Below are 17,877 nucleotides of genomic sequence, written 5' to 3'. Positions count from 1 at the left end.
CCCAAATATCTGATCAAAAGACTCCTGACCTGCGAGCAGTCCATTCTTAGGTACTGCCAATACAAGTGTAGGTTTAGCCCTAGCAACACCGTTTATGTCAATACTGACATAACCCCCATTCCAAGCCGCCTAAATGACCTCCAAGCCCGATATGTTATTCGAACCATCGAATCAAATAATTCCGCTGCTAAAGAGACCCTCCTCATCCCCTGGACCAACAATATGCGGCCACTAGGTTCAAAACCCAAAAAAAGCTCCCTTATCCGCCTCTTCGACTGCTTGCAACAGCATACGAGGATCTCCCAGAAACCTACCTTAATTTCCTCGATAGTTCCCCCATATCAGTGAGATAAATTCCTACCCCCAACACATACCCTCATTGTCATTCATCGTCGGAGTTGCAGGTTTTCTGCGGTTTCCCTGCAACCTGGAGAAACGATTCTCCAGACAAATGTCCGGCGATAGGGAATAATACAGCCGTAGCTGTACCCGCCCACCCCCAATTAGATTAAGAAAAAACAAAAAATAAACAAAAAAAAATATATAAAAAAAAACCCCAAAAAAATATAAAAAAGGAAAAAAAAATATAACTGCACCGCTAGAAGCAGCCGAGCGAACACTTCCCAGCAAAATATCCCCACACCCAGCCCTGCAGAGGACAAAATTCCTATATCAGGGCCTAAGCAAATCATATCAAATTTCGAAAAAAAAAACCTTCCTTCCTAATTTTTCACAACGAATCTCTCTCTCTCTCTCTCTCTAGATTTATCTCATTCATTGTGTGTTTATCAAGCGCTATAGCGGTTTAGTATATTGACATTTCTTGTATACTTACAAAAAAAAAATAAGATGGCTCGTACTAAACAAACGGCTAGAAAATCGACTGGAGGGAAAGCTCCTCGTAAACAATTAGCGACAAAAGCCGCCCGTAAAAGCGCACCAGCTACTGGTGGAGTAAACAAACCTCATCGTTATAGGCCAGGTACTGTAGCTCTTCGTGAGATAAGACGTTATCAAAAGAGTACCGAATTACTTATTAGAAAATTGCCATTTCAACGATTGGTTCGTGAAATAGCACAAGATTTTAAAACAGATTTACGTTTTCAAAGTTCAGCGGTTATGGCTCTCCAAGAAGCTAGTGAGGCTTATTTGGTAGGTCTATTCGAAGATACTAATCTGTGTGCCATTCATGCTAAAAGAGTCACCATTATGCCCAAGGATATCCAATTGGCTAGAAGAATTCGCGGAGAACGAGCATAAATACAAAAATTTATTTTATTTTATAGAATTACATTTTATCTATTTGATTATAATAGATTTTTTGTTTTATATATATATTGTCTGTTTTTTTGGCAACTTTAACGCCTTTCTTATCAGTAATCGATGTTGTTGTTGTCGTCGTCGTCGAAGTTTTTAAGGAAGCCGCTGCTGTACCTGTCGTTTTTTTGCCTTTATTAGATTTCTTAATACTTTTCGATTTATCCACTCCTCCTCCTCCTCCTCCTGCAATAATAGCATTTCGTTTTGCTGCTGTTACAATTTTTTTGGATTTAGTTACGCCTGGAGTAGAAGCGGCTGTTTTCTTTTTCTTTTTGTCAATAGCATTCGTTTTAGCCGAAGTACCACCAGATGAAGTTGCCGAAGCTAATTTGAATGATCCGGAAGCTCCTTTACCTCTAGTTTGTACCAAAGATCTCGATACTACAGATGCTTTCAAATATTTTTTGATGAATGGCGCTACTTTTTCTGCATCAACTTTATAATTGGCAGCAATATACTTTTTAATTGCTTGTAAAGATGAGCCTCCGCGTTCCTTTAAACTTTTGATCACATTGTTTACCATTTCCGAAGTCGGTGGATGAGATGGTTTGGTCCTAGGATTTTTAGCTTTTTTTTCCTTTTTATTTATTGGAGACGACGAAACCTGCGGTGAATTAGACGCAGACGTTGCGGTTACAACCGAAGTTTGATTTTCTGTATCCGCCATAACTACTAACAACCTTGTGTGTTATTATATAGTCGATAAACTACACTAAACTGATATAAAAAAAAATATTGAATGTAGTTTTATATTTCGTTTTATAAAATTTCACCTCTCTATATTATATTCTTAATAGTATAAAAGACTTTTAATTTTCCGCGTGTAATGAGTTACAAGAGGAGTCATTCAAATAAAGCGTACGGAAGACTGAACGAACGAATAGAACTAAGTTAAAAAACGAACCTCATTCTCTAATCAGCTACTGAGGAGAGAACACGCGTTTAACGATTGTTTTGTAATCTGTATAGTGATATATTTTACGACCCGTATAAACCTCAAGCAAAGTGTACCCCCTCATAATTATTACTATTCAATATTATAGTTAATCTATTGGTCTAATTGAAAACCTACGCATAGATTTACTAAGTCTACCTTCGCCCCCCATCACGGGGACTACACCGTACCCCACCGAGTATCCACGAAGGTTGAGGGAAAAAATACAAAAACTTAATGTGCAAAAACCAGATATATTCTCTAGCGAAAATCTCAATATTGATAAAAATGTGCGTGTTAATAGAACAATAGTGTCAGTGAAAACGTCACCGAAAAGAAGATATTAAGGTTCGTTAAAACATAAGACAATAACAAAAACTAATAAAATAAAAAGACTTACAAAAACCAACACACATAAAACGGTTCCTAAGATAAGTGTACGGGAATCTAGTCGTAGTTTTGATCCCGACGTTCCACGTCGCAGTGCCGATACTACAGATGAAAATTCACTGTCAAAATACTCTTCAGAAATCAATAGAATAAAAAAGAAAACTTCAGAATTAAAATTAAAAAACAAAAATTTTCTAAAACTAGTTTATATTGATGAAGATTTTTTGATTGAAGATAAAACAAATAAAACTGATAGTTTGGAAACGATAATTATTCCAAAACAGTGTTTAGAAACAATCGACGTATCGTCGCTATCTAAATGTATTGAGTTGACCAACAACCAACCATCTAAAGCAAAGTGTTCAGAAGTTAACATCGAAAAGTGTCCAGAACAAATAAACCAAAACATTAACAAGTGTTCAGAAAACAAAAATATCACTTGCGATAGTGATATAATAGGGCTGAAGTCTTTCAACTCCGAGTTGTCAATTCCTGTGTGTAGAGGCAGTTCGGCCAATAATACCTCCACACCGGATAGATCATTAAACAAAGTAACACAAACAAAAGTACAAATGGAAGAAGATACTATAGGATCACAGCGCAGTGACTCATCAGAGGAAGACATAAGCTCAAAGAGATCGACAAACGTCCCTGAAACAACAACAATTCAAGCACAAATACATAAACCTGCTAATCTCTCATGGGGGCAGGAAGTTGAAGACGCTGAGAATACTGGCGTTGGAATAACAACCGACAATTTCACGTCGCAATACGAGAAAATTGTTAAGAAAAATTCTAAAATAACTGCTAGAAAACTAAATATGTCTAGTGCGGAACAACAAAAAATAGACATAAACGCAATCCAGACAATCACCACAAATGAACCCATGGACACTAGAGACGTCACACCACCGGGATTCGAAAAACCCAAAAAATGTGTATCTTTCAATAAAATACTGAGTCAGACAAACAAACAAGCCACAATCGAAACACACAACAATTACGAAACGCTATCTGAACCCTCTGAAGACGAGAAACAAACTACATTCAAAACACAAAAGAAAAGGAAGAAAACTCACTTCAGAAAGTTCAATAACTCCGGTGTTACCAGCGATGATGACGACACAGGCATCCAAGAGAATAAACGTACAAAAGCAGCCTCCAAAATCTCTAAGAAACTCACCGCATGCCCACCAATAGTAATTGACGGAAACGTTTCACACCACAGGCATATGGTAAACAGAATAACAGAAGAAGTCAAAAACCCATTCGAACTTAAGTATACAAACAATTCAACAATCGTATTCACCAAAGATGCTAGCGACTTTGAGAATTTGAAAAAAACACTGAAACGGGAAAAAATTCAATTTCACACCTACTCCAGACGAGAAGACAAAACACACGCATTCGTACTAAGAGGCCTAGCAGAAGGGCTACACATCATTGACATCCGAGAAGAGCTTGAAAAAATTCATAAAATTCAAATTAAGGACATTTATCGTATGACAACAAAGTGTCGCCCCCTTTATTTAGTTATTACAGACTCCAAAATTACTCTGGACTACCTGAATAAAACGGTAAGAGTAATCGAACACACAAGGGTTGTATGGGAACATAGAAGACAAAACAAACCAATCATACAATGCCACATCTGTCAGCTCTGGGGCCGCGCTACCTCAAATTGCGGTAGAACGCCGAGATGCCTAAAATGCGCGGGGCAACATCTTACACCAGAATGTGTTAAAGAAAGATCGCTTCCTGCCCGATGCGCCAACTGCAGAGGAGACCACCCTGCAAACGCAGAAATTTGTCCAGAATTCATAAAAAGGAAAATATGGCTTGAAGAAAAGAAATCAATCAATCTAAAATCCAAAACCACCACCACCAGCACAAAATATATCCCAGCTCCTATTCCAACAAACAACCCATGGACAAAAAGAAACAACAATGAAGATTTTCCCAGCCTCCCATCCAAAAACATTCCCCAAACAACCCCCCAAAATGAACAGCCTCAAATACAATCAAAAACAACAAACGTTCAACCCAGACCACCCAACAACGATATAACCAAATTCACCGAGCTGAACAACATGTTCAAAGAACTTCACTCCTTGGTAAACTTGGACGAACTTAGCAGAGCCGTTGCTGATCTACTAGAGGAAATGAAGGAGGCAAACAATAAAATGGAGAAATTCATGATCTACAATAACTTTGTTACTAATATAGACAACTATGACATCTAGGCAGGTAGGTGGTAGAACAGTTTTTCAAAAACGATTTAATCTTAAAATTATATTCTGTAATGTACGTGGAGTTTATAGCAAACTCCATCTCATCAGACATTTTCTCGACATTCACAAACCAGATATTTTCTTTCTTATCGAGACACTTCTTAAACCAAATAAATCAATTAACTTTGGAAACCCAGAATATCGTCTCATTAGACAAGACCGCCCCGCCGATGCCAACGGTGGTGGTATCGCATTGTTAATCAAAAAAGGCATAAATTTCCAACTCTTGCAACAAAATAATACATCAATTGAGCATATCCAAATACTCTTAGATAATAAAATTAAAATAGTCGGTGTTTATAATCCTCCCGGTAATACGTTAAAAGAATTGGACTTTCACAATATCACAAAAACACACAACAAAGTTCTGATAGTAGGTGATCTTAATTGTCGACATCCACTGTGGGATCATTACGCTAAACTCCCTAATAAAAACGGAAATACTCTTTTGAAATTTTGTGACAATTCTGATTGTATTATATTCAATACTGATGAACCAACGCATTTTCCATACGCAAACTTCACTCCCAGCACACTCGACATAGCCATAGGGAAAAACATTAACAACATACACAAAATAAAAACCCTAACAGACTTCAACTCCGATCACGATCCTGTCCTTATCCATCTGAAACTTTCACACAATATACATAACCCTGTCATTACAAAAACATACGATTACAACACTACAAGCTGGGTAAAATTTAGAAAACACATAAATGAAAACATCACAATAACAGACAAAATAGAAAATACACAACACTTAACAAAGATAATTGGAAATCTTCAAAATATTATCATCACAGCAAGAAATCAATCAACTATATTAAAACCAAAAACCCAATTCCATAATACTCTCCCAGATCACATCATACAAACAATACACGAGAAAAACAAAATAAGGAGAAAATGGCAACAAACTAGGCACGATAACGATCATTCACTACTAAAACACTATCAACACACAATAAACAACTTGATAAAAGAACACAAAAACAACGAATGGTCCAATTTTTTGAACACCTTACAACCAGAAAACAACTCGCTATGGAAAATCGCGAAACGTCTCAGATTCAAACAAAATAAATTTAATAAAATTATTAGTAACGGACATACGTTTACTAATGAAATCGAAATAGCGGAAAAGTTCGGAGAGTATTTTCAAAACAACTTTATAAATTATTCACAACACACACAATACCATCAAAATATCACACAATCAGTTCATCAATACCTGAATTCATTAAAGACTTTAAATACACAAAACTTAACAACTTGTACAGAAGTTTACAACACAATACAACAATTAAAAAATAAAACAGCCCCGGGATCAGACGGGATACCTAACATTTTACTCAAAAATATACCAAAAAAAGCAATAGTACAACTTACATACATAATAAATTTCATTATTAAAACTGGTCAATACCCGGATATGCTCAAGATTGCCAACATCATACCAATAATCAAAGCTAACAAACAACCATGTTATGTGGATAGCTACAGACCAATTTCCCTACTGAATAATATAGCAAAGGTAATTGATAAAATAATCCTTAAAAGATTACAAAATTTCATAGATAAACATACGGATTCAGAAGCGGTCACAGCACAGTGGCTCAAATCATCAGAGTTTTAAATTATATTAGAGAAGGCTTCCAAAACAAAGAAAAAGCAATTATGGTCACTATCGACATACAGAAAGCATTTGACTCCGTATGGCCCGAGGGATTAGTTCACAAATTAATCAAATTAGGTATACCAAGCTATTTGATTAAAATTTTAAATTCATACCTAACGAATCGTAAATTCTTCACTAAAATAGAAAATCACACAGCTGGACCATTTTCAATACAAGCTGGAGTACCACAAGGCTCTGTGTTATCTCCTTTACTATATTCCATATTTATCCATGATCTACCAACTTCCCCGCAACTTCTTACCGCCATATTTGCCGACGACACCTGTTTTGTATCGACAGCAAAGAATCCAGATCACGCATTAGACATCGCACAAAATCACATCAACACAAAAATTATACCATATTTACACGAACACAAATTAGCCATTAATGCATCCAAAACAGAGTATTTATTACTCAGGAGAATAGCTAGAAAAAACTGCTCACTGCAATCTCAGCTATATGCAGATGGACACCTCATTACACCCAGTAACACCCTGAAATATTTGGGGTATACTGTACAAGGCAACACAAATGCAAAAGCACATATCATGCAACAAATACATAAAGCCAAGATTGCAATGGGCAAACTGTACCCACTCATATGCCGACACAGTAATCTCACAAGCCAAAACAAAATACTTATATACAAACAGATCATACGTCCAATACTCACATACGCAGCCCCAGTTTATTATAACGGCTCCAAACACAATTTCAACTCCCTGCAAGTGATACAGAACAAGTGTTTACGGATGGCGATAAAATATAATTGCTATCCCAAACTACCCAGAAACACGTGGTTATATAACAAAGCCGATATACCCACTATTAAAGACTTTATAACAAAAATCTCTACAAATTTTTACAATTATTGTCTGCCAAACGATCTTCGTAAGAGCCTCAAAGACGCAAATGGCGCAGAAGACATCCGAGATAGTGGGTGTAGGCTTCTGCATGGGTCGCTAACCATATAACAAGGTTGTTCAACTCCAAAAGTTTATTCATCACAAATGTATAGAATATTTCAAAATAATAATAATAATAATTAATATCAAATAAAACAACGTCAGTCATGTTGTTTTCTCGAAAAATATTCCCCCAGTCGATTCTGAAACTCTGTTTTTCAGCTGCTTTTCAGAGATAACCCAGTCGAAAGATGCTAGGAATCATAAACATATATTAGGGACAAAGTTAATGTTGAAGAAACAAGGAGCCAGCTTAATACTTCAGACGCACTCAATACATGTAAAGATCGCCAGACCATCGGCATACACATTTTATATTGTTATTTTTATATGTATTGTTAATTTGGGAATCATAAACAGAATAAAGAACCTTTTTAATTAAATTACGAACCTCATAAACCAAACCAACCTCAAAAACCTTGGTTTCTTCGAGATTTTCGAATCGAATGTAATGAAAAAAATTGACAAAGAACTAACTAAGGTATACTTCGAACTTTTTACTATAATTTAATGACTGCTAACAACGTTTGTTATTAAAAAAAAGTACCACTTAAAAATGGTTAAAAATTTATTTCCGTCGATGCTTAGCACTTTAGATATAATTTCGAAATTAAATAAAAGTCCTTCTTAAAATACAATGAAGGTAAAGAGATACGTGTCTATTCACAATAATGACCAATATTTAAAAATATCAAAACGAATTGAAATAATACCGCAATTATCATTTGAACGGTGACATGTCTACCCTGACTTACGCGACACGTTTCTACTATATATGTTCGTAACTAATATATTATTATGAGTATTTTTCTATAACAATCTTCCGACATACTAAATATAAGAAAAATATCAAATTTCAATATTGGAACCCGCTTATATTTCATTTTAGATAATATTGAATGGTGGGTGGTGGTGGTGGTAGTAGCAAATTATAATTATTACAATAGATTAATTGACTGATTATATTTTCTTCGAACGAACTAACTACTTCGCAACTATGTCTGTCTATTACACAATATTTCATATTTTATCCGACAATTTTTTTTACATTGTATAGTATATTATTTTAGGAAATGAACATATTTCATTTAAAATTTCAAACCAATTTGAAAAGAAAAAAAAAAGTGTTTTTAACAAAACTTCAAAGACGCCACAAAAACTACTTTAACAACGGCAACCGACCAACCGCTTTGTATGTTTTATCTTACCGGCGGTCGGGTTTTTTTTTTGCCTTTAGCCGACAGTGAATTAGTATATGAGACTTTTTAAAACAAAAGCGACGTTAGAAAGTTTTATATATATATATATATATATATATATATATATATATATATATATATATATATATATATATATATATATATGTACGTACAACGGAAAAACATGGCCTTGTAATATTAATACACAATAAATTTTTATTGATCTTAGAAGAGGATTTTTCAGTTAAGTGGAATATCATCTTTCGTCATATTTAATAGAATTCAATTGAATTAAAGTCTTTCGTTCGTTGTTATCATATATAAATAAAAAAAAGTAGTATTGTGGTTCTGAAAAGAACCGTTTTTTTTTTGTTTGGTCGATCTTATTATTTAAGTAAATAAAATAAAAAATTTTGTGTCAATATAGTAGATATGTTATACTTATTATTTAGAACTAGTATATTTGGTAACTGCTTTAGTTCCTTCACTGTCTGCGTGTTTTGCCAATTCTCCGGGAAGCAATAGTCTCACTGCAGTTTGAATTTCTCTACTTGTAATTGTTGAACGTTTATTATAATGAGCCAATCTGGATGCTTCGGCGGCGATACGTTCGAATATATCATTAACAAAACTATTCATTATACTCATAGCTTTACTCGATATACCGGTGTCAGGATGAACTTGCTTAAGTACTTTGTAAATGTAAATAGCATAACTTTCCTTCCTCCTCCTTTTTTTCTTTTTATCGGCTTTCGAAATATTCTTTTAAGCCTTTCCGGCTTTTTTTGCTGCCTTTCCGCTAGCTTTTGGTGGCATTATTTCTCTTGAAATAAAATAAAAACACTTGGATGACGTACCGTATTTATCGACGAAAAGAGGGTAAAATTAGCATTTAACAGGATAAATCCACGAGTGGGTGCGAAGAAGAACATTCCAACCACCCCCTGTCACTTCCGACAGGTCCTCATCCTCTTTCACGTCGCAGTTTCGCGTCTAGAATCCCTCCTCTCCCCTTAGGTCTATGGGAGATTCTGGGATGTCTTATCTTTTTATTAAGAGATTAGCCTGTTGGCTATACACTCTTGGCTTCTTGTTCTGGACGTCTTCGTGTGTGTGTGTGTTTCGCGGCCTCGGGTACACCTCTTCCTATCTCCTGCCGATAGGGAAAGATCTAATCCGAGTGGTCCTTCGCCTTTTCTATAGCTGTCCCCGATGTATAACTCTACATTTCCTTGTGAAATGCAGAATTACCGTGTCGGGGGGTGTCCTCTTGTGGTTTATTTTTGTTGGGCAATGAGTGTTGCTATGAGTATCTGCATATTTTGCAACATACTCAGTAGCTCCGGTGTTTTTTTTCTGTCTTTGTTGTTTTTTTCGCAACTTGTGCGTAAGTGCGTCCTGTTCGCGTGGTGTTCCTTGCTTGGTTGTTCTCCGTCTTTTTCGGGTGTTTCGGGCACCCTTTGTAGTTTGCGGGGTGTTCTCCTCCGCAGTTCTTGCAATTCGGTTTTTCCGTCTTGCTGAGCGTGCATTCCGCCGCTCTATGCGCTCCCGCGCATCTCACGCAGTGCACGTCCATGTTGCACGTGCTTTGTCCGTGATGGAATCCCTGACACCTGTAACATTGTACAGGTCCGTCGTGCCTTTTTTGTTCTACCACACTTATTTTTGTGTGGCAGAGGTATCTCAACTTCTTATAAGTTGGTTCTTCTTTCGGTTCTATTACTACCATGTATATAGGTAGTAGTTTTCGTGTGTTGTCCTGATTTCTTTGAGTACGGCTTGTCAACTGCCATACTTTCTTCGGTCTAAGTCCATTTTCCTTCAATTCCTCCTCTACCTCCGACACTGGGGTGTTAACAGCAAGTCCTTTTATGACGAGCTTCCTCTCCTTTTCTTCATTGAGTAGGTATGTATACCACTCAATTTCCTTATACTCGCTCAGGAGCATCTTCATCTTGTTAAAGTCGTCTTTAGTCGCCGTCGTTATTTTGCCCGTGTGTATTCCCATTTTACACTGGGCATCGATTTTCCTTTGCACTAGCTGTTTGCGTAGTGCTGTCCACATCAGTGGGGATTTTAGAATTATCGGAGGTGGCCTTCTCTCCGGTTTTGTCTGTTTCCTTTGTTCGTCTTTTTTTATTTTCTCCAATTCTTCTTGGATTTGATTGTCCGTTGATGTTTCTTCTTCTTCGTCTGAGGATTGTTTGTCTGCTTTTTTTTTGTTCTCCACTTCCGTGAAGTCTTCTTCCATAGGGCAGTCTTCATTTTGTGGTTCTTCGTTCAATTTCTTCTGAGTTTTCGGAGTTTTCGTATTATCTACTCCTCCTGTAGTTGGGTACCTTTCCATCTCTTCTATTTTTTTTGCAAGTGCTTCGTTCTCGACTTTCAGTTCGTAAGTATAATCCTTTAGGGTCACAATAAGCTGATTTTTTTCAGTCTCTCTCTCTTCATAATCTTTAATTCTCTCTTCGAGGGATTTGATTTGTTGGGTTAACGTCTTTGTCAATAATTGATATTCAGTTATCATTTTTGAACACTCAATAATTTTCTCTTCTTCTAGTCGTTTAATTTTGGTATCTTTGCTTTGTCTCGGTTTTTCGGCAGACGATCCTCTGTCGTAGGGTTTTTCCCTATTCTTGGAGTTCTCAGGCTCCATGCCTGTTAATTTCTGTCTTGGTTTTCCAATTTTTCTGGAGTACCTAGAAATTATCTAAAAATAAAATGTTAAGCCGTACTGAGAAGTACGGCTATTTTGAAAACGGAGAAATTCCGCACAATCAAATTTGTGTTGATAAACACAATTCTTTCATGCAGAAATGATTTTTAGCATTATAAATAAAAGGCTGTGTCAAGGCACAGCTACCTGCTGAAAAGAAAAAGGAAAGTTTTATCAGTGTCTCACCTGACTACCTGAGTCCGCTTTCACTTCACTTCACTGTCACACTTGTTCACTCGTCGAAGTCTCGCAGTCCAGCCCAGTTAACAGCACACACACACACACATTTCCCTTGAGACGAGCCCGTCCCTCTAGACATCCACCCCTGGATAAATCCACGAGTGGGTGCGAAGAAGAACATTCCAACCACCCCCTGTCACTTCCGACAGGTCCTCATCTTCTCTCACGTCGCAGTTTCACGTGTAGAATCCCTCCTCTCCCCTTAGGTCTATGGGAGATTCTGGGATGTCTTATCTTTTTATTAAAGAGATTAGCCTGTTGGCTATACACTCTTGGCTTCTTGTTCTGGACGTCTTCGTGTGTGTGTGTGTTTCGCGGCCTCGGGTAAACCTCTTCCTACCTCATGCCGATAGGAAAAGATCTAATCCGAGTGGTCCTTCGCCTTCTCTATAGCTGTCCCCGATGTATAACTCTACATTTCCTTGTGAAATGCAGAATTACCGTGTCGGGGGGTGTCCTCTTGTGGTTTATTTTTGTTGGGCGATAAGTGTTGCTATGAGTATCTGCATATTTTGCAACATACTCAGTAGCTCCGGTGTCTTCTGTCTTCGTTGTTTTCTTCGCAACTTGTGCGTAAGTGCGTCCTGTTTGCGTGGTGTTCCTTGCTTGGTTGTGTAAATTTTTTGTTTAACAGTTAGTTTCGTCGCATCGGTTGCTTCATAGTTTTCAATTGACAAAGTTCTATTTTTTTTTTGTTTTTGAAAAAGAAATATATATATATATATATATATATATATATATATATATATATAAATGTCTGGACGTGGTAAAGGTGGTAAAGTAAAGGGAAAGGCAAAATCTCGCTCAAACCGAGCTGGATTACAATTTCCTGTAGGACGTATACATCGTTTGTTGAAGTAAACCAGTATCCACCATTGATGAATTTCCACCACTCCCGACCAACCCTAAGTCTCTTCCTGAGGAGAAAATCTGCTCAGAACTTATCGCAAACCTCTCGCGAATAAGTCCACAACTGATACACCAATTTCGCAATGCCATTGATTATATCGAAAGGAAATCACTCGAGAATAGTAGAAGTTCCTCACCAGCACCATCTGCGGATTCCTATGCATCTAGGGTCTCGCAGAAATCGTCCAACTCTAAATCCCAGCGGGTTGATTATACCCGACAAGGCGCGATCCCGAAAACCAATATTCCCCCTCTAAGTTCCAAGTCAATCTCAATACCTCAAAAGTAAAAAAAAATTACCCAAAATACAACTAAACCCCAAGCACCAACTCAAACCCAAACCCCCAGAACCCACCAACAATCCCAAACTATCACCCAACAACAACCTCAATCACACACCTCCGCTCAATGTCCTCCACTTCAAACACTCAATCTGAGAAACCTCCCAACAAAATATACATAACAGAGAGAGCTCTACAATCTCCTCAATACGCAAGAGCTATTGAGGGGACAATTGAGCTTTCTCAAAGCTAACCCCAATGGAACCGCCCTCCTCAAAATTCCTTCCACGTTTCATCACGAAACGTTGGCAAGGAAAATCCGTTACGCCATAAGCGACGAGAAAATCGTCGTTATCCCGATAAACTCTCCCCAACGAGTCCAAAAACCCCTAACCACTAAAACCAAAAAAAACACCTTTTCTCTGGTCTGCAAGAATGTAGACCAATCTTACACCGAAGAAGAGTTCCTGGAGATCCTCTCTATCCTGAAATTCCCTGTCCTTAAAACTTGGAAAATCATAGCTAGATCCACAAATAAACCCACATCCATGTTCCGAATCATAACAGATTCCGAAACCGCCTACCATCACGCCCTAACCAAGGGTATAAACTTCCTCGGGCTTTCGCACTACTGCGAAGCCTCAAATTCAAACACCATACCCGCAGTCCCAAAATATTGCAACCGTTGCTCATCTACCGGCCACTCCGCAGACACCTGCAAAGCCAAACCCATCTGTCCAACCTGTGGTGCTTCTGGTCACAAGCCAGAAAAATTCCCAAAAGCTAACTCCCCTACCTATAAAAATTGTGGTGGACCTCACCCCGCCTTCCACCCCTGCTGCCCGAAAAGGATTGAAACTCCGAAAGCCCCCCAGGATACAGCCCCAGTCACCCTAGAAAAACCTCAAACCCCTTATGACCTGTCTACTGACACCAAAATCCTGATTGAAATCTTGGCAACAACTATAATGAATGCCATCCCCACTTCTCGGGCGCTTGTAGCCGAAACGCTACAACGCCTCATTCCCTCTTTTTACGGTTATAATTGTACCGTAACCAGCGGCGTGGGTAACCGCATTCATTTCGCTTTCACCCAAAAACCAAACACTTCCCATTGAAAAATAAAGTCCCATGGACTTTACAATAGGGACCGTTAATTGCCAAGGTTTGGCCAGAAAACGACATCTACTGAAGCACTTATTAAGCTCTCACAATATCCAAATCTTATCTATAACCGACACCCTTTCCAAATTACCTCCAAGTTTCACTGGCTGTACCACCAGAAATTCCTACTGTCACGGCAACGGACTTCTCGTCCGTAACGGACTCCCTTCGACTCCCCATCCCCTACCCCCATTTCTGTATCAACAGAATCTGGATTGCATAGCCATCGATATATCGTGTAATAACGGGACTATCACTTTCATCTCTTATTACAAACACTCACAACAATCACTTTCCCTCGACCTCCTCGAATATGCATTCACTTTTCCTAGAGCCATCATTATGGGAGACCTCAACTCCAGGAATACCCTTTTTGGTGATACCACCACCAACCTAGCCGGCAGAACTCTCGCCGACTCTCTAATTTCTCTTCCCCTTTCTCGGATTAAAAACCGAAATCCAACACTCGTAAGTCACCTGGGCTCTTCCATCGTCGACCACATAATCTGCACGGACAGATTAATTACCATTATCGAAGACGAATGCTCTATAGGCGACCCAATCACCTCAGACCACGTTCCCTTATTGGTCAATACATCTTTTTTCAACCCAATAAAACCCCCTCCAACTAGTTTAACCTATCGGGACTTCAAAAATGCCGACTGGATCTCCTTCGCAAACCATATCGATACCAATTTACCGCAACCCACTATTATTCGAACTACCGAAGAACTAGACAAATACGCGGAGGATTTCCAATCCCTCATTATCGATGCGCAAGACATCGCCGTCCCTCTTACCACCGTTCATACCAACTATATATCAATCTCTCAAAATATCCGATCCAAAATTCGTCAGAAAAGACAGTTATATAGGCTGTACATTAGAACTAGAGACCCAGCAGTCAAAACGCAATGGAACCGTCTCAACGCCCAAGTCAGGCTGGAAATCAATGCTGAAAAGCGGAGAAAGTGGGAGGCCGCCACTGCCGACTTGGACTATAGACGGGGTCGTGCGTTTTGGCAACAATTCTACAGACTAACTGGCCAACGAAAGTATGTAGAATCACACCTTGAGGTACAAGGACGAAAGTATTTCTCGCCCGAAGACAAAGCCACCGTCTTCAAAAACAGCTTACAAACTGTCTTTACTCCAACTGACAACCCCCATTTCTCACGGGACTTTGCCGATGAAACCCACTTCTTCACCCAAAACATAACCCTGAGCCCCCACTGGATTACCCAACTAAATGAGAACGTTCCACTTCTCGCACCATTTACCGTGGATGTTGTTAGATCGGCTTGCCGAGCCGGGAAGAACTCCGCTCCCGGGCGGGACGGAATCTCAAGACAGGCATTAAAAAACCTGCCTGAGACAGCTGAGCTGAGACTGCTTGGCTTTCTCTTACTTTCCTCAATGTTGGAAATCCGCCAACACGGTTCTCATTCCCAAACCCGGCAAAGACCCTTCCAATCCTGAATCTTACCGCCCTATTTCGCTCATCAGCGTCTTGGGTAAAGTCTTTGAACGTTTGATTAAAGACAGAATCTGGGACTTCTGTACAGAGCTTAATATTATTCCAAAACTCCAATTCGGATTCAGGCCCAAACACTCCACCCAAAACGCCATCACCTATCTTCAAACCATCTTAACCAAAGCGATGAACCAACACCAGTGTGCCTCCGCCATTTTCATGGATGTTCAGAAAGTTTTCGACCAGGTCTGGCATGCCGGACTTATTAGGAAGCTTCTGACTATCCGCATGCCACCTCCTACTATAAAATTGATATATTCATATCTCACCAACCGCTCCATCAAAGTCAAAGTTGGTCATTGCCTTTCCGAATCTTTTACCCCACTTACTGGCGTTCCACAAGGCTCAATTCTGTCCCCACTACTCTATATAATCTATACGTATGACACTCCAATCCCACTGGACCCAACAGTGAAAATCCAAATGTACGCTGATGACACCGCACTCATCGCCTACGCCCAAAACATGCGCTCTCTCAATATCAAATCCCAAAATATTCTGAATCAATTTTCGGATTGGTGCAGAAAATGGAGGGTTACTCTCAATTCTCAAAAAACTCAAGCCATCGCCTTCATACATCCCCAATCCGTGCGCAAACATCAACCTCAAAACCTCCACTTGAGACTTTGGGGAGAGGGGCTCGAAATCCGCAGAGAAGCCGTCTATCTGGGTGTGAAATTCACTCACACTCTCAATTGGACGGCTGATCTGAATGACACTCTAAACAGAGTATGGAAACGAGTCAGGCTCATCAAAGCTCTTGGTGGAAATTTCGGACGAACCCACCCCCTGACCCTACTTCATACGTATAAAACATACATCCGCCCCATTATCGAATATAGAGCAAACGTCTTTAGCACTTTACCCAAATATCTGATCAAAAGACTCCTGACCTGCGAGCAGTCCATTCTTAGGTACTGCCAATACAAGTGTAGGTTTAGCCCTAGCAACACCGTTTATGTCAATACTGACATAACCCCCATTCCAAGCCGCCTAAATGACCTCCAAGCCCGATATGTTATTCGAACCATCGAATCAAATAATTCCGCTGCTAAAGAGACCCTCCTCATCCCCTGGACCAACAATATGCGGCCACTAGGTTCAAAACCCAAAAAAAGCTCCCTTATCCGCCTCTTCGACTGCTTGCAACAGCATACGAGGATCTCCCAGAAACCTACCTTAATTTCCTCGATAGTTCCCCCATATCAGTGAGATAAATTCCTACCCCCAACACATACCCTCATTGTCATTCATCGTCGGAGTTGCAGGTTTTCTGCGGTTTCCCTGCAACCTGGAGAAACGATTCTCCAGACAAATGTCCGGCGATAGGGAATAATACAGCCGTAGCTGTACCCGCCCACCCCCAATTAGATTAAGAAAAAACAAAAAATAAACAAAAAAAAATATATAAAAAAAAACCCCAAAAAAATATAAAAAAGGAAAAAAAAATATAACTGCACCGCTAGAAGCAGCCGAGCGAACACTTCCCAGCAAAATATCCCCACACCCAGCCCTGCAGAGGACAAAATTCCTATATCAGGGCCTAAGCAAATCATATCAAATTTCGAAAAAAAAAACCTTCCTTCCTAATTTTTCACAACGAATCTCTCTCTCTCTCTCTCTCTCTAGATTTATCTCATTCATTGTGTGTTTATCAAGCGCTATAGCGGTTTAGTATATTGACATTTCTTGTATACTTACAAAAAAAAAATAAGATGGCTCGTACTAAACAAACGGCTAGAAAATCGACTGGAGGGAAAGCTCCTCGTAAACAATTAGCGACAAAAGCCGCCCGTAAAAGCGCACCAGCTACTGGTGGAGTAAAAAAACTTCATCGTTATAGGCCAGGTACTGTAGCTCTTCGTGAGATAAGACGTTATCAAAAGAGTACCGAATTACTTATTAGAAAATTGCCATTTCAACGATTGGTTCGTGAAATAGCACAAGATTTTAAAACAGATTTACGTTTTCAAAGTTCAGCGGTTATGGCTCTCCAAGAAGCTAGTGAGGCTTATTTGGTAGGTCTATTCGAAGATACTAATCTGTGTGCCATTCATGCTAAAAGAGTCACCATTATGCCCAAGGATATCCAATTGGCTAGAAGAATTCGCGGAGAACGAGCATAAATACAAAAATTTATTTTATTTTATAGAATTACATTTTATCTATTTGATTATAATAGATTTTTTGTTTTATATATATATTGTAAGTAAAAACGGTTCTTTTCAGAACCACAAATAATTTAACATT

General features: G+C 38.8%; 1 pseudogene; it reads right to left on the bottom strand.

The window, feature by feature from the left end:
* Window positions 1-9,227: 9,227 nt before the first annotated feature.
* On the bottom strand, window positions 9,228-9,599 carry LOC130449259 (histone H2B-like; annotated as a pseudogene).
* Between the last annotated feature and the right edge of the window lie 8,278 nt (window positions 9,600-17,877).

Source organism: Diorhabda sublineata, chromosome 10 (genome assembly GCF_026230105.1).
Source record: "Diorhabda sublineata isolate icDioSubl1.1 chromosome 10, icDioSubl1.1, whole genome shotgun sequence".
In the NCBI taxonomy this organism is placed as follows: Eukaryota; Metazoa; Arthropoda; class Insecta; order Coleoptera; family Chrysomelidae; genus Diorhabda; species Diorhabda sublineata.
The sequence above is the reverse complement of the archived record's forward strand: the minus strand, read 5'-3'. Positions and strand labels throughout refer to the sequence as shown.